The sequence below is a fragment of the Vigna angularis genome, chromosome 6 (genome assembly GCF_016808095.1).
Source record: "Vigna angularis cultivar LongXiaoDou No.4 chromosome 6, ASM1680809v1, whole genome shotgun sequence".
Classification (NCBI taxonomy): Eukaryota; Viridiplantae; Streptophyta; class Magnoliopsida; order Fabales; family Fabaceae; genus Vigna; species Vigna angularis.
The window spans coordinates 1,780,626-1,797,854 of record NC_068975.1 but is presented as its reverse complement, the minus strand read 5'-3'; the positions used below and the strand labels follow the sequence as shown (position 1 = coordinate 1,797,854).

The 17,229-nt window shown below is 35.9% G+C and overlaps 1 non-coding gene across 1 annotated transcript; it reads right to left on the bottom strand.

The window, feature by feature from the left end:
• Positions 1-215: 215 nt before the first annotated feature.
• On the bottom strand, positions 216-321 carry LOC128197626 (small nucleolar RNA R71). The gene has a single exon (XR_008250254.1). It is a non-coding gene; the product is annotated as a small nucleolar RNA R71 (small nucleolar RNA).
• Positions 322-17,229: the final 16,908 nt, after the last annotated feature.

The following is a 17,229-nucleotide window of genomic DNA, read 5'->3' as shown; positions in this document are numbered from 1 at the left end:
TCCATACATTCATCTCTCTACATTCTATGAACTGGTAGGAACTATGGGATTTGAAGAAGGAGATCTTGACCATGTATATATGCGTTTGTTTCCTTTTTCTTTGACAGGTAGAGCAAAGGAATGGCTTAAATCACATCCCAACCAGAGTCTGAACAAGTGGAGTGATGTAGAAGATAAATTCTTGAACAGATTCTTTCCACCTTCTCGTTACATTAAGGCAAAAGCTGAGATTTTTACTTTTAGACAAGGACAAGATGAACCCTTCTGTGAAGCTTGGGAACGATTTAATTCTTTGTTGAGGAGATGCCCCAATCATGGTTTTGAAGATATTGCTTAACTAAACATTTTCTGCAATGGTCTGAGGCCAGACACCAAAATGATATTAGATGCAGCGGCTGGAGGAACAATGATGTCGGTAGATGCAGAACAAGCAACAAGAATCATTGAGGCACTAGCATCTACAGACCATAAGGCCCAACATAATAGACAAACAGTTCAGCGGAAAGGAATTCTTGATCTTAGCACTACAGATGCAATTTTAGCTCAGAATAAAATTCTGACTCAGCAGATGGAAGCATTAACCAAACAGATGGCTAACTTACCTGAGCAGTTAAAAGCAGTACAATCTTCTCCTAGTCAACAACCCATGAGATGTAACTTCTTTGGAGGTGACCATCCCAATGGTCATTGTTCATATCAAAGTAGCCCACAAGAAGGAGAAGTTCAATATGTGAGTAATCAAGGAAGATTAGGGAATTTCTCTGACAACAATAACTTTTCACAGGGGTGGAGAAACAATCAAAGTCAGAATTTTGGATGGAAACAAGATGCTGGTCCTTCAAATAGACAATTTCCTTATCAGCATCAACAACAAAATCCTTCTGTGTATGAAAGAACAACCAAATTAGAGGATACTTTAGAAAAATTCATGCAAGCTTCTATGACCAATCAGAAAAATACTGAAGCTTCAATCAGGAATCTTGAAACACAGGTTGGACAGTTGGCTAAACAACTATCAGATCAACAGGCAGGCCAATTTTCAGCCAACACCCAAACTAATCCCAAGGAGCATTGCAATTCAATTACTACCATGAGTGGAAAAATTGTGGGAAGAGGGATTGAAGACAATCTAGTTGTGGAGGAGGAAGTTTTGGAGAAAAAAGAAAATGAGAAAGAGAAAAATGAGTGTGAGGGAGAGGAAGAGAAAAATAAAAGTGAGTATGTGAATAAAGGAGAAGAAAATAAAAGTCCAGAAAAAGAGAAAAAGCAAAAAGAGAAGGAAATTGTGAAACATCTTCCTTATCCGAAAATCCCTTCAAATAGAGATAAGGAGAGACAATTGGCTCGATTCAAGCAAATATTCAACCAGCTGGAGATTGCCATACCCTTGACCGAAGCACTACAACAAATTCCCGCCTATTCGAAGTATATGAAGCAAATCCTCAGCAAGAAAAAGAAGTATTTAGATGAGGAAACAATTGAAGTGCAGGGAAATTGCAGTGCCATCATGCAAAAGACTCTCCCTCCAAAATTCAAAGATCCGGGGAGTTTCACCATTCCTTGCACCATTGGAAACCATGATATAGGGAAGGCTCTTATTGATTTAGGGGCTAGCATCAATCTGATGCCCCTATCTTTGCTTAAAAAGATTGGTGGTCTTGAAGCCAAGCCAACAAGAACGATGCTTCAGTTGGCAGATAGGTCCATCAAATATCCTTATGGTGTGGTAGAAGACGTGGTGATAAAAATTGATAAGCTCCAATTCCCAGTGGACTTTGTAGTGATGGAGATGGAGGAAGATGCAGAGATACCACTCATCTTAGGAAGACCTTTCATGAAGACAGCTAAGGTTGTTATTCATATGGAGGAGGGAATACTGAGATTAAAAGACCAAGATAGAGAGGTAACTTTCAATGTCTTCAAAGATATGCAGCAAGGTCAAGAGGAACAGACTAGTCTTGAAGCAACCGATGAAGTTCTATCAGTTACTAGTCTACCAAGGCAAGTTTTCAAGTTGACCAAAAAGAGCCTTAGTTGTTTCTCTCCCAAAGTGAAGGAAGAGGATGGAGATAAGGAAGAAAAACTAGTTCACCAACACCTTGTTGTGGAAAGTGATGAACCCAAACCTGGCAAACCAATGATTATTAAGAATAAGTTATGGGTTATCAAGGAAATAAAGGCAAATGGAGTACTTGAAATTGAGGCTCCCTATTCAAGAAGAGTCAAGTTGGTGATGGGAAAGCTACTGAGAAGATGTTGGTGCCATGAAAGGAAGAAGCACATCAACATCGTGAATCAAACTTAATTGCCCCATCTGTCAGGCTCGTGACGTTAAACAAGCGCTTCCTGGGAGGCAACCTAGTGTTTAATTATGTTTTCGCATTTTAATTTTATCTTGTGTGTTAATTATGTTTGTGTATATATTATGTGTTTGCATGCAAAAGGGTAAGTTTTAACATTTAAATGTCTCAATAGGGCAAACCATGCATGTTTAAGTGTTTTTAACCAAAAGGTATGTGTCATGCATTGGTGCCAAAATTGAGTTCATTGAAAGTTAAAAATTGCCTTGTTTTGACCAATTTATAAAATTTGAGTTTGATAGTTTTATTCTGCAATTGATGCTGTTAAACTTTTTGGAGTGATAGATAATTGGTTGAGGAATAGATTGATATGTGTCTCTGGATTAATTAGATTGAATTCATCATGAATTGGGTGAGTAAAAGTTGAAAATTTTCAAAAGTGGCAAAAACTGCAGTAATTTCGCCTAGGCTAAAAATTTCTCGCTTGGGCTAAATATGCAGAAAATTGAAGAACAAGTTTTGCTGATATTTTAGCTTAAGCTAAAATTTTTCGCTTAAGCTAAAAATGTCCTGCAACTAAAGTTGAGCCACTAGAGCTCTTTCGCATGAGCGAAACTTGCTTCGTCTGGGCCAGATTGAGGCTAAAGCTTGGGATACTCACTAAAACAATCTCGCTTAAGCTAAAAATCAGCCGCTTAGGCGAAAAATTGAATTTCATATTCTAATGCCCACTGGAATATTTTCACTTGAGCTAAAATTGAGCTGCCTAGGCAAGATTTGGGCTAAAATTTGGGGTGCCCACTGGAACATTTTCGCTTAAGCTAAACCTTGCTCACCTAGGCGAAAATGTCATGCAAATAGGGTTGAGCCACTGGAACTTTTTCGCCTGGGCCAAACTTTTTAAATTTGAATCCTGTCAGTCTAGCTTAAGCGAAAAATTTTTAGCTTAAGCGAAAACACATGACCCTGTGTTAAAACTCAGAAAAGGAAGCACTGGTTCATAACTACTTTCTTTTCAACATAGTGCTTTCTTCCTTCAAAGTATAGGGCACGATTTTCTTGATCCAATGATGCTCAATTAACTCACCAATCCCTTCCTCCCTTTGCTAAATTCCCTTGAAGTGGCCTGGGGACAGTCCAATTTTTCCAGGGGGAAGTGAACCAACTGGACTTGATAGTAGTTTTGCAGCTGGATTCACATCAGGCTTGGGACCTTAAAGAGGAGGAGTTTCAGACTGAATTTGATAGAGTCATGAGGGGAGATTGACACACAACACTATTCCAACCTCCAAATCTCAATCAAATACGGTTGTTTTTGTTTTACTGCAGAACTTTTATTTTAGTAATATTATGCTTTAGTTGTTTTGGTTAGAATGTACAGTTTCACTTACCTTTTGCTTACTTTACTTTTGCTTAATATTGCACAGAACACATACACAGCTAAAATGAATTTTTTTGGGAATTATAAGAAAATCTTTCTTGAGGAAATTGGTTAAAGAGAAATCAAGTTTCAAAAAGTGTCCTGAAAAAAAAAAGGAAACTTTGGTTGAATCCATAGTTAAATGGGATTAGGATATCGGTGCTGGATAATTGGTTAAGATAATCAATTGTAACAACAAGTGATATACCAAGGAAAGAAACCAAACACATAACCCAGTGAGTGTGTGAATCCTTAAAAAGTTTGAGAGTTTCCACTGTTTGTTGTCAAGTTGATATTGCTTGAGTTTTCATTTGGATAACATCACACCTGAAGCATGGAAATGATCAAGGCAGTTTTGTTGAATTTAAATAACTCAGTGCCAAACATCCAACCTAGGAATAATTATCCTTTTGTGACAGCCCATTTGAGCCTAATTGTTTTGAATTATGCACCTTAACCTTAACTTTAATTAGTATCCTTTCCCTTTGCACACTTTAGGGATAGAGAGCATAGGTGCATTTTATTCAACTTTAAAATGGGAATTGGTTGGTGGAATTGTACTTAGAAAGAAAGGGGCTGAGTATTTTGTACTATAATTCACTCCTTAGTATTGTATAGAAATGTATATATATATATATATATATATATATATATATATATATATATATATATTAAAAAAAACAAAAACAAAAACAAGAACATGAAAAGGAAAGAAGAAAAAGAAGGAGTGAATAATGAATGAAAAAGAAACATTGGGTGTTGAGGTATGAGATGGGATGAATTGAGAGTAGAATTGGAAGTGGGTTTAAAGTGTAGTTATGCTCTCTTTTCTAAAGTTGTGCTTTTGTTATCTTGAAAAACCATAATCCTTGGAAACCCAACCTCATCACAACCTTTGAAAGACCTTGAGATTCATGTTGATTGTGTGTGTGGTTTGATTGAAAATGACTGGCAATTTTAATTTGTTCAATTTTAGTGGAAAATGAGAGAAACACATCCTTGTAAGATTCAAGAGAGAATTTCCTTGGTTAGAAACAATGGTTCTTACAATTGATTGTCTTGAAAATTTTGTTGCACTTTTATCCTGCTTTTACTTAATAATTGGATTCACCATTTGCTTCTGATTTTGACTGCGTAGTTTGTAATGCAGAAGTTGTTTTGTAAGGACTATGAAATTGATTTCTCAAATAACCAATTTCAATGTTTGAGTTTTGAAAAGCTGTTGGGATTTTATTACTTTGCTTGAGGACAAGCAAGATGCTAGGTTGGGGGGAGTTGATAAGTGCAAAAAAGTAGTAAATTTTTATATGGAATTTTGGCACTTCTGTTTTGAATTGGGTACATTTGTATCAATTTTCCCCAATCTAAGAAAGATGAAAAGTAATCACATGTTTCTGAGTTGTTGATTAAAAGGAAATCATTTGATCCCTATTTTGTATATATTTCAGGTAAATTAAGAGAGAAGAGTAAATCCTCCAACATTTCGCCCAAGCTAGAATGATCTCGCTTAAGCTAGATTCATCCAGGAAGCCATTGATTTTAAAGTCATTTTCGCTTAAGCGAGAATAATTTAGCTTAAGCGAGAATGACTATCTTATGCAAGAAGTTTCTTCTCGCTTAAGCGAGAATAATTTAGCTTAAGCGAGAATTCGGGCAGTATTTATACTCATGAGTTAGAAAGAAAAAAAGGACGGAGAGCTACGGAGAAAGAAGTACCCAAAGAGTTTTTCTTCCACTTTAGTTGTAGGATCTTCTTCTTCATCTCTTAGAATGTTAATGGCTACTATGAGTGGCTGATCTCTTCTCTTGGGATTGAATGTAATCGATTCGAACTCGGATGTAATGTGGTGATATTTATGTATAGCATTTCTGTTTTTATTCAACATTGGTATTTTTGTTCTGCTCTTAATGCTTGATTCTGCCTGATCAATAGTTTCATGAATGTGGATTTTAGACTTGACTGGAAAGTATTTCTAAAACCCTGATCTGAGCAAGAATACTTGATACTCTGTGATGCTAGGGATAGATTTCAGTTTATCAATTGCTTATAACACTTGAATATAATGTTGGACAGTTTGTTGGATATGTGAGGAATCAATATTCAAGGAACTGATCTTATGAATTTTATATGCGAGGAATCGATATAAATGACTTTTGTGTGTTGCATCAATGTTGGTAATTTCAGTTGCTATATGTTTGTATTCATCCAGATTGCAGACGAGTGAGATAGATGAATTCAATCCCAACTTCTCATATTAATCTTCGTTAAGTTATTTGTTGTTATTATTTTACTTTCACGCAACGTAGTTTTATTTATCAACATCAATCATGAATCAAATTGAGCATCCTTGTATATATACTGTTTGAGATAAAAAATTATCTGTTTAATCGAAACTGTTCCTCGTGGGTTCGACACTCTTACTAAAAAATCATTATACTACAGTTGACTATTGGTACGCTTGCCAAAAGTTTAACAGTATACCGATTGCATTTGGGTGCCCAGGGGAGGTTTTTTAGTTTAGTCCCACCCCCCTTCTTCCCTACCCCGACCAGTTTCTTCGCTTCCTTCCTATCTCCTACGACGAACGTCGCGACTGCCTCCTTCTGCTATTTCTTGCGAAAGGTGTGCATGTCATCTACGCGCACTAATTTGGCTGCTCTTTCTTGTAGCTCATCTATTGTCTTTGGTAGCCTAGCACATAGGCTATCTGCGGACGGTCCTACCTTCAAGGCAGTCGACAAGTTGTTGAGGATGAACTCCTAACTAACATCCCTCACCTACCGAGCAATTTTATTATATCATTCCATGAATTCTTTCAACAATTTTTCTTTCCCTTGCTTGGTACTGATCAGTGCAAGGTGTGTCAGACTTTGGACGCGGCTGGAAGCGCACTGCTTGCCAATAAGGGATAGGACGGTAGAAAAATAGTCTTGTGTTTGGGGGTAGGGTGTTGTACCATGCTAGTGTCTCTCCCTTCAGCGATAAAGAGAACGTTCAACACCATATTGGATCACTTGACAAGTAGAACGCTATTGTGTTCACAAACGACTGAAGATGCTCGTCCAGGTTAGTAAACCCATCATACTTCTCGAATGTCGGAGGTGTAGAGTTCTCGGGCATTGGTGCTTCCATAGTGGTCGTAGTAAAGGGTAACAAACCTTCTGCCTGCACGGTCGAGACAAAATGTGTAGTCTTCGTTGCTCTAGTACTCAAATCTTGACCAGTCTTGCTCGATCCTTCAACATGGCTATTATCCTTCGAGGGTGTGGGGATGAGCGAAACTGAATGTTGTGTTGACTGCTCTTGTTGACCAGCGGCATGTTCATCCCTCAATGCGGCTATTTTAGCTTCATGTCTCCTCTACATCTCCTGCATGCCTCTGCATCTTCCTTATTAGCTTTATAGGGTCTTGTTGATCTCCCATATTTCTCGTGGTCACCATTAAATTTCTTCTTTCATTCTCGGCTCCACGGTGAGTGCTAATTACGATCCAAGAGTCCATAAATATACTTTACTTTTCTAAACATACTGGATTTATGAAAATGGTTTTAGCCTTACCAATAAATAGAAACTTAGACTTATTGACTAGACCAAATAATTATATGGTATACATATATATATATATATATATATATATATATATATATATATATTATCCCACAATTTATTTATTCATTCAATTAATTCATTATTGATAAATTCTTTAATCTAGAGTACATTTTACATGTTTGGTTTTTGTAAATTGTTATTATGAATTGATTTTAAATTATTTAAGACTTTCCACATTTGTTAAAGAATATTTTTCTTTAAGTTAAAAGAAGTTATTTTCTAAAACGAAGGAACTTTATTAAACTTTTTTAAGTAATACAGAGATGTAATAAAATAAACAAACTGTGTGCAACACAATGGTTAGCATGTACAACAAATCAAGGAGAGTGAATTGGTTTCTTATCACAAATAATACTTTTAATAATTTTCTCGTAAAATATAAATTTCTTAATAATAATTTAAACATATAAAAGAATAAGGAAGAGAGAAAATTGTATAGTTGATTTTTATACAGGTTCGGATCACATATCCCACAAGTGATGAACACTTCTTCTGAATGTTTCACGAAGGATGACAGACTTTCAACTCAGCAACAACAACAACACTCAATCACAATACCCGTGAAAGTTCTCATTCTATGCCAACACCAAGTTCTCAAAGCCAAAGCATAAGGGTTACACAAACCTTAGAACACACTTATCAAAGCACACAGCTAAACAGATAAGATATTTGAAATAAATGTATTTCGTATTTTAGAATGAGAGTCTCAATTATGACAAGTCATAATTGATTACTGATAATTTGATTATTATAAGTTAATAATTGATTATCATGAATATAAAATGAGAGATTTCCTATTCAAAACAAATTTTAACACAACCTAAGGCAAACAATACCTAGAATCAAAGATAAACATCCTATACATAAATCTACTAAATTACAAAGGCTTTAAAACAACACAAGTCTTCATGAAGATCTTCTTGTAATAAGAGCACTTGAAACTTAAATTTTTATTATTTTAAACTTTTTTATTTTAAATTTTATTGTTTTCATTTTTTCTTCTAAATTTGTTTTATTTCCTTCGTCTCCTCCCTCTCTTTTCTATCCACTACCTTACCTGCAAAAAGAAATCCACCTACTACTCATTCGTTATTTGCAAAGAATATCTGCGAGTATTTTAAAATCCGTAGATACATGCGGATACCCACAAATATTTTAAAAAATATATTTTAATAAATTTTTAAAATAAAATTATAAAAAATATATAAAATATAATATAAATTAAATTAAATTAAATATAAATTAAAATTTAATTTTAATTAAATTTAACCTAATAAAATATAAATTAATTTTAATTTTAATTAAATTTAACTTAATAAAATATAAATTAATGTTAATTTTAATTAAATTTAACCTAATAAAATATTAATTAAATTTTTATTTTTATTTTTTTTGAATAACACGCGATAATATATTTGTATCCGACTCGTTTTCAAATGTATTAAAATATCTACGGTCTCCAATCCATGGATAATAAATATATGTTGACATGTGAATTCCTGCCAATGCAAATTTTTTTTCTTTTCCTACCTACACACTACCATTATAAAGTTTCTATCTGTCTCATTTTGTCCATCAGAAAGCCCAAGCCCTGCACATCGTAAGGAAATTGCAACTTTGTCCAGTTGTGCCAAAACGGAAGCTCTTTAATGTTTTACATTTTTAGGATGAAATGTGTCTTATGAACACGTCAAGTATATAAACCCAATTACATTTTCAGGTATGTAAAAAAAAATTCAAAATATTTACGGGATACCATCAAATAAGTTTGGTTTAATTGATTCGGAGGTCCCTATTTCTTTAGATTTGTGTCAATTAGGTCCCTGTATTTTGAAAGAGCTGAATTGGGTCCCTTTTCACGTAAAATTGAATCAATAAAGTCTCTGCCGTTAAATTTTGTGGACGGCGTTAAATATATTGTCTGGTAGCATGGTGAGGTAACATTTTATAACCACATGCCACATAAAGACGTCATGGACTTAAATAATTTTTAATTTAAAAAACTTTCTTTGGATTTCAATAACATTAAATAATTAATTCTAATTAATTTGATTTCTTATTAATTTAAAAATTAATTACTTTTCTTTTTACACCAAATTAATTTCTTTCTTCAGTAAATTAATTTGATTTCTAGTTAACTTTATTTCCAGAAACACCCTCCCCATACACAAAAACAAAACGCAAATCCCTATTTCAATTTGAATGAACCCTACATCTCAAATAAGAAGAAATCACAGAAACCCCCAAATTTTATGAACAACTGAAACCCTAAAATCGCAAAATCAAAAGGGGAAGGAGGATTTCGCCGTGAATCAAAATCTACAGAAAAGGAAACCAAAATCATCCACCCAAAATTGTTAGCCTGAAGCGAGAATAAAGAACCCAAAAGAAATCCCCAAACGACACCCTCGTCGCATCACGCAGAGGCCATCTCCGCGAAACGTAGATGCTCTCACCGCGCCTCTGTCGCGCCATATTCGAGCCTCCATTGCGCTTCAGTCGCGCCTTCGTATTCACCCCCACGAAGCCTCTCCGTATGCGCGAGCCATGGATGGGTTTCTCAAGGTTGAGTGGTCAACAAGATTAAAGAGGAGAAGAAGCTTGAAGCTTCTGATTACGAAATCAAAACGAAAAGGAGGAAGGGGACCTATTGTCTGTGATAGAGGAACCAAAAAGAAACTTTGGGGAAAAAAGTTTGAGTTGCGTGAAGGTAGTTGCTCCCTACACCACCACCGACGGCTTCTAGCACCTCCCCATTCCAATTTTTCCCTCCAGTAAAATTTAATTTTTAGGGTTAATATTTTTCAACTTTTATCCACTTCGTTAATGACCTAATGATGGTCCCCTATGAATGCATGCAACAGATGATGGTGGTGGTGCTTGAAGGTGCATTGGGAAAAATAGTGAAGGTGCAGTGCAGGTTTCCCAGTAATAAACCCTAAAAAAGTATTACAACGGATCTGAGCATCCGTCACCGTCAGCGGATGTCAACATGCTTGACGATAAAATGGACGTGGACATCCGTCTGGAGAAACGGTGCGTTTGGAACGGTTTCGTCAGAAGCGAACGACGATAGCGTGTCGGTGGAGGATGAGGACTCTGGCGTCTGCGGTTTTGCGCCAAAGGCGATGGATGTAGCGGCCCGGATAGTAGCTGCAGCGTTTTCAACTCCTCCTCGGCAGAGAACGAGTCCTCAGCCATTCCAGTTCCGCCATATCATCATACTGTCACAAAATCAAGAGAAGAGAAAATTCAATTTAAAAAACAACAAACTAATTTAATTTAAACTAACTCGAATCATCACAATTATCTGTTTATTCCATCATCCGGTGGTCAACCTCGAAGAATTACTCACTGCAACACAGAGTTTTCCAGAGCATTGAGGATCACCGGCGTAGCCGCAAGGGACAATGGCTGCGACGAAGCAGTTGTCGCTACCCGAAATTGAGGAGTTGCAATTGTCAACGCAGTGACAGTGAAGGAGTCGGTGGAGTTCCCGGCTACATTGTCGAAGAAATCATTGGACATAATGTCGTCGGCGTAGGAGAAGTCCAGGAGGTCATCAATGGCGAAAGACTCATCGATTTTCTGTTCAGCGTGGCGCTTATCCTGCTGAGAGAATTGGTCAGCTCCTCCGTCCGCAAAATAGCCTCCGACGAAGTATTCCAACGCTTCCATATAGATAGTGTTTTAGTGGGAGAAAGTGAGAGAGAGAAAGAGTAGTTGGTGTTTGTTTTAAAGAGAGGGAACGAATATGGAGAAGAAGTGGAAAAGGATACGGAGAAGGAGAGAAAGTGATGATGGGAGAAACAGATGTGGAAATGAATGTTGGGGGGTGTGGGACTTTGTGAGAGGGAAAACGTTTCTTCAACAACGCAAATTTGACAACAATTTGACAACGACACGTATCGTTCTGTCATTTGTTGTTTTAAATGATTTTTTAAAAAAGTTTAATTTTGTTTTCGAGGGTGTTTTTGGAAAGAAAAATGCTGAAACCTGTTGGCGCCTTTCACAAAGTGAAATTCATCCCTACAAAACTTTCTCACCAGTTTTTCGTTCTCCATTCGAAACTCTCACTCCACCAACGAAATGCTCTTTGTCCATCGCTGTAAAAATCGTTCTTGGGTCCATCGTTCTATCTGGACGAAGTCGTGTGTGTTGGTCCGCCATTGAAGTGCTGGGAGGAAGTCTCGCTTGGGTCCACCGTTGGCGTCATTTGTCGAAAGATTTCATTTTATCGCCGCCGCTGTTGGTCCTTCGTCGGTTGAGTGCGGTGGTCACTTTGTCAGCAGCGATTTTCGTCTTTTATCCAAAGGTATTGTTTATTCGCACACTGTATCGCGCTTCGTTCTTGTGGTTTTTTGGTTTGCCAATGGTTTCTTCCTTTCTTTGTACTCTGTATCGTGCAATGGATGTGCTTACCCATTTTCCCCTTCAAACTTGCAAATTCTTTCTATGAATATTTCACTTTCCATGTCTTTAAAGTTGCTTTTAGGTTCAAGATCTTCACATGCATAGGCTAGCTCATAGACTTTCTCTTCAAATAATGTGTCATTAACGGCAAAAATGTAGAGTCTAGTTGTTCCCTTGAGTAGTTAATGACTTAACTTCTCTTCCCTCACTTTAATTTCTCCAAGTTCTTAGTGCATGTGCCTTATTATAAAAATGTAGGTAAAATTATGAATTTGTAAAGATTACATTATCGTTGTCTTCATATTGTTTCTAAATTCCAAAATGTTCATTTCAGGAGGACTTGGCTGCGTTTAGGAAGAAGTATATATGTGACTGGATCCTAGACGAAGAAAACATCCGAAGATTTCAAACGCTGCAACATTTTGGATTACTATAGCATTAGAAATGTGTTCTTGGTTTAGATTCTTATTTTATAGCAAATGAATAGACATTGTATAGAATTATACAATTAAATTTTTTTACAGAATTATAGCAAATGAATATAGCTAAACTATTCTTGATTAATTATTCTTCATATTCATTTTCTTTGTCTGTGTTTTTGGTTGAGTGAGTTTAATCATTAACTTGTTGGGTCAAAATTGATGTGTCCCTATACTGATGAGGAGTTGGACTGAAACCATAGATTTACTAAATTGGTTGTTGTTGATTGCCTGGAAGTTATGTTTTTGGAAGACAATTGTTCCCAGTTATGTGCGTGTGTAATCGATTACGAGTAGCCTGTAATCGCTTACCAGTGGAAAATCATGAATTTGTACCGAAAGTGTAGCGCCACTCCACTGCTGTGGAAGAAGAGCTCCCCATTGAGGGGTTGGACCTAATTTGGTGAAATTTATTGCAAGATCTTCACTTGGTTGGTTCATTTTTATGACCAAGGACGTGTAGATGTACTTAGTAGTGGTTGAAAGGACTTAGGGTGTCCACAAAATTGGTTGCTTATGATTGCATCCAAGTGGTGTTGTGAAGAAGAGGAAGATAGGCAGTTATGTGCATGTGTAATCGATTACAAGTAGCTAGTAGAAGACCGAGCACTGTGCGTGTGTAATCGATTACGAGTAGCTTTCTGTGCGCCATTTCTCCAAAGCTTTGTCATGTTTTTTCCTTGGAAGAGGGAGTTCCCTCATCATTAAATTGGGTTCTTTATTCCAATTTTTCATATGGATGAGTGGGTTTCATGGTCATGGGCGGTTTTTATTGCACCAATGGACACGTTAGGCCATTGAATTGTTACAACAATGGTCATGCACCTCACCTCAGTTGGAGAAAACCACCTAAATGGACATTTTAATTGAAGAAATCAATGACCTAACCTCATTACTGGTGGCGGGAGCACACCCAATAACATTGAACTCACTCACCCATCTCAAAAATGAAAAATTCAACAAAAATAGAGCAATAACCACCATGGGGAGTAGTGTTCATCTAGCTGGGGAGTGCAGTTGAAGTTTCTGTACAAATGACCCTTTTTCCTCTGGTAATCAATTACAAGACCCCTGTTATCGATTACCAGAGGAAAAATGGTCATTTGTACATAAACTTCAACTGTACTCCCCAACTAGATGAACACTACTCCCCAGGGTTATTTTATGTCCTTATGGGTGATTTTTTCTAGTTTTTGGATGGATGTCTCATGTTGCTAATCATTGATGGTGTCAAGTGCATCAAAATACAATTTATCGCACTCAATTGTGAACAAAGTAGTTCATATAGGTGTTTAAACCAAGGTAGGTGAAGTCCATATAAGTGTTTGGCTTGTGCTAGTAGAATCACATCACATCTTTATTATACTACTATTTTACCTTGAATTATGGATATTTTATACAGAAATAAAATAAATTAGAATAATATAAGAAACATGAGACAATAACTTGAAAATAAACTCGTTTGGGAAGCTTAGAAAAATGTTGTTTTTGGGAAATTAACTGCATCTACTAAAGTGGTCTAAATATTATGAGTTAGTTATCATTTGAAAGATCTTTGAGTCTAAATTCCAACAAAACAAGAATCAACTCATTTGGAGTTCGGTGGAGAAAGTTATGAGCAAAACAACCAGCAAAGGTCAGAGGTGGTAGAAATATATAAAACGTTAACTTTAAGGAATTAACTGCACCTACTCAGATGTCCAAAAATTATAAATTAGTAGTCATTGGAAATATTTTTGAGTCTATTTTCTAATAAAAAAAGAATCACATCATTTGGAGGTCTATGGAAAAGGTTATGATTAAAATAGTCAGCAAAGGTCAAAGTTGACAGCATGTTATCTTATACCTATATCTTTCCCTCTTGTTGACAAATGTATTATTTATTGAAAATGCCTTTTAAAATTTGTGCATTGTAACAACATTAGATGACATATTTCTTAATTAATAAAATGAAAATTTTTCCTATGAGACTCCGAGAAGGAGTGTTACAACAATGGTCATGCACCTCACCTCAGTTGGAGAAAACCACCTAAATGGACATTTTTTTTGAAGAAATCAATTACCTAACCTCATTATTGGTGTAGGGAGCACACCCAATAACATTGAACTCACTCACCCATCTCAAAAAATGAAAAATTCAACAAAAATAGAGCAATAACAAACAAGGGGAGTAATGTTCATGTAGCTAGGGAGTACAGTTGAAGTTTCTATACAAATGACTATTTTTCCTCTAGTAATCGATTACAACACCCCTGTAATCGATTACCAGTGGTTGATTTTTTATTTGTACGAAAAGTTACACGTTACTCCCAAGTTGGGAGAACTTGACTCCCCAAAGTCGTTTTTGTGTCCCTATAAGTGATTTTTTCTATTTTTTGCATGGATGACTCATGTTGCTCATCATTGATGGTATCAAGTGCATCAAAACATAGTTTGGCCCACTCAATTGTGGATGAAACACATGTTGCTCATCATTGATGGTGTCAAGTGTATCAAAACACAGTTTCCTGTAGTAATGTTCATGTAGCTGGGGAGTATAGTTGAAGTTTCTATACAAATGACTATTTTTCCTCTAGTAATCGATTACAACACCCCTGTAATCGATTACCAGTGGTTGATTTTTTATTTGTACGAAAAGTTACACGTTACTCCCAAGTTGGGAGAACTTGACTCCCCAAAGTCGTTTTTGTGTCCCTATAAGTGATTTTTTCTATTTTTTGCATGGATGACTCACGTTGCTCATCATTGATGGTATCAAGTGCATCAAAACATAGTTTGGCCCACTCAATTGTGGATGAAACACATGTTGCTCATCATTGATGGTGTCAAGTGTATCAAAACACAGTTTCCCCCACTCAATTGTGGAGGAAAAAACTCCTATAGGTGTTTGAACCAAGGTAGTTCAAGTTCATGACGATTTTTGCACAACTCGTAGAGCAAGAACTTATTAATTTCCGCAATCAATTTGATCGACAGCCACCTTCTTAGATTACATTTCATTGTATACTATTATGTACCTTTTCATTTCAAAACTTATTGTTTCGTGAACTGCCGTTACGTTTTTTATTAATGTATGTGCTTTTTAATATTGTTATAATTTTTTATTACTCAATACCCTTCATTATTCCTTTTATATTTGTTTAATATTGAAGTATTCCAACTTGGAGTGTTCCATTAATGATCCATCCACAAAACCTTCAAAAGACAGTCATAACGAATCCAAAATATTCATGGGGAGTGCTTAAGCCACGTCTGGGTAGCACTCTTCAACTTTCGGTACAAAAGGGGATTTTTCTACAAGTAAGCGATTACTAGCTCCCTGTAATAGATTACAACAACATCAGTTCTGTGTCAATGGTGCAGGAACTCACCTCTCAACCTAGAAACACCTTAACTTGGTCTTCCATCCACATAGGACTGATCTAACTTGAAATTTCTTGTTGTGGACACCTTCAACCATGGCCAACAGGGATAATCAATCCACACAACATTGAAAACACACTCGTAAGGACCCCTGGGGAGTGCTTAAGCCATGTCTGGGTAGCACTCTTCAACTTTCGGTACAAAAAGGGATTTTTCTAAAAACCATCCAAATTGCGTCTTCGAAATAATGGATTTGTGCTCCTCACTCAAAATTCCTTTCAAACTAGCAATACACTTCATTTCAATGAATGACGAACAAACAACTGCAAAAAAAAATTAATATTTGTTGGTACAAATAACCAACAAAAGTCACAACCCAAAAGCAAAAACCAGCAAAATGACCAACAAAGGCCAAAAGCAAAAACCCAACCCCAAAATACGAATACGAAAAGGGAAAAAGTTCATACCTTGTTAGAAGAACCAATCTCAGCGGACGAACCCATTGCACAAAAAAAGCTCAGAACTTCAACAAAATCGACACCAAACGAGACACTTTCAACATACCAACCACAGAGACCGCTGAACGTATATTGTCGAAATCACGAACTCGAGAGAGAAAGAGAGACTTCGAGGTTAGCGATGACGGAACTTCCTCAACGTCCAGAGAGATTGCTCAACGACCACTTCGAGGCCTTCACCAAATGGAGAGAGAGAAGTTCAAATGAAAACTGAAAACCTAAAATGGAGAGAGGAGAGAGTGTTTCAGAAGAAGGAGAGAGTGCTGAAAGGAAGGAGGGTGGTTTCAAAATAAGCAAATGTCCAACCCTGACCCCTTTTCCAAATCAATTTTTTTAAAAAATAATAATTTCAAAATGGGTCAATACAACGCTGACACATGGCGTTGTCAAAACGTTGTTAAATTCGCGTTGTCAACATATCGCGATTCGTGTGAGAGAGTGAAAATGAGGTAGGGATTTAGGATTGTAGAAAAAAGTAAATAAATATTGTTAAAGTATAAAAGGGTACTCTTATAATTAAATTTTTTTTTGGGAGGTTTGGAAAGGTGTAGAATGCATTTGATGATGGTGGAGAGAGCAAGTACCTTGCGTGAATCAGATTTATGGTTCACTTGTATTAGATTTAAGATTTTAGAATTAATAATTAATAGTAATTTAAAGAAATCCTAATCAATTATAATTAAAAAATTTAATTAGGATTAATAGGAAATCCTCATCCTTAATTAATTACACTTAAGGAAACCTTCATTATTCCTATATTCTTCTAACGTTTTTTTTCTCTTTTTATTTAAAGTTATTGAAATTCAAAGAATGTTTTTTAAATTAAAAATCATTTGAGTCTACCTAATGAAGTCTATGTCCATGTAATTATTTAAGTTCAAACTATGCGTCTCACATTAAACGTCGTGCACAAAATTTAATGGTAGAGACTTTATTAATTTAATTTTACATAGAAAAGGATCAAATTCAGCTCTTTCAAAATAGGGACCTAATTGACACAAAGATGCATATTACCTCGTAATCAATTAAACCAATAAGTTTTTTAAAAATTTCAGAAATTGAGAAAAAAAAGAAGCAAATTTTAATAGAAAAAATAAATTATTGAATGTATTTTTCCCCCTTCAAT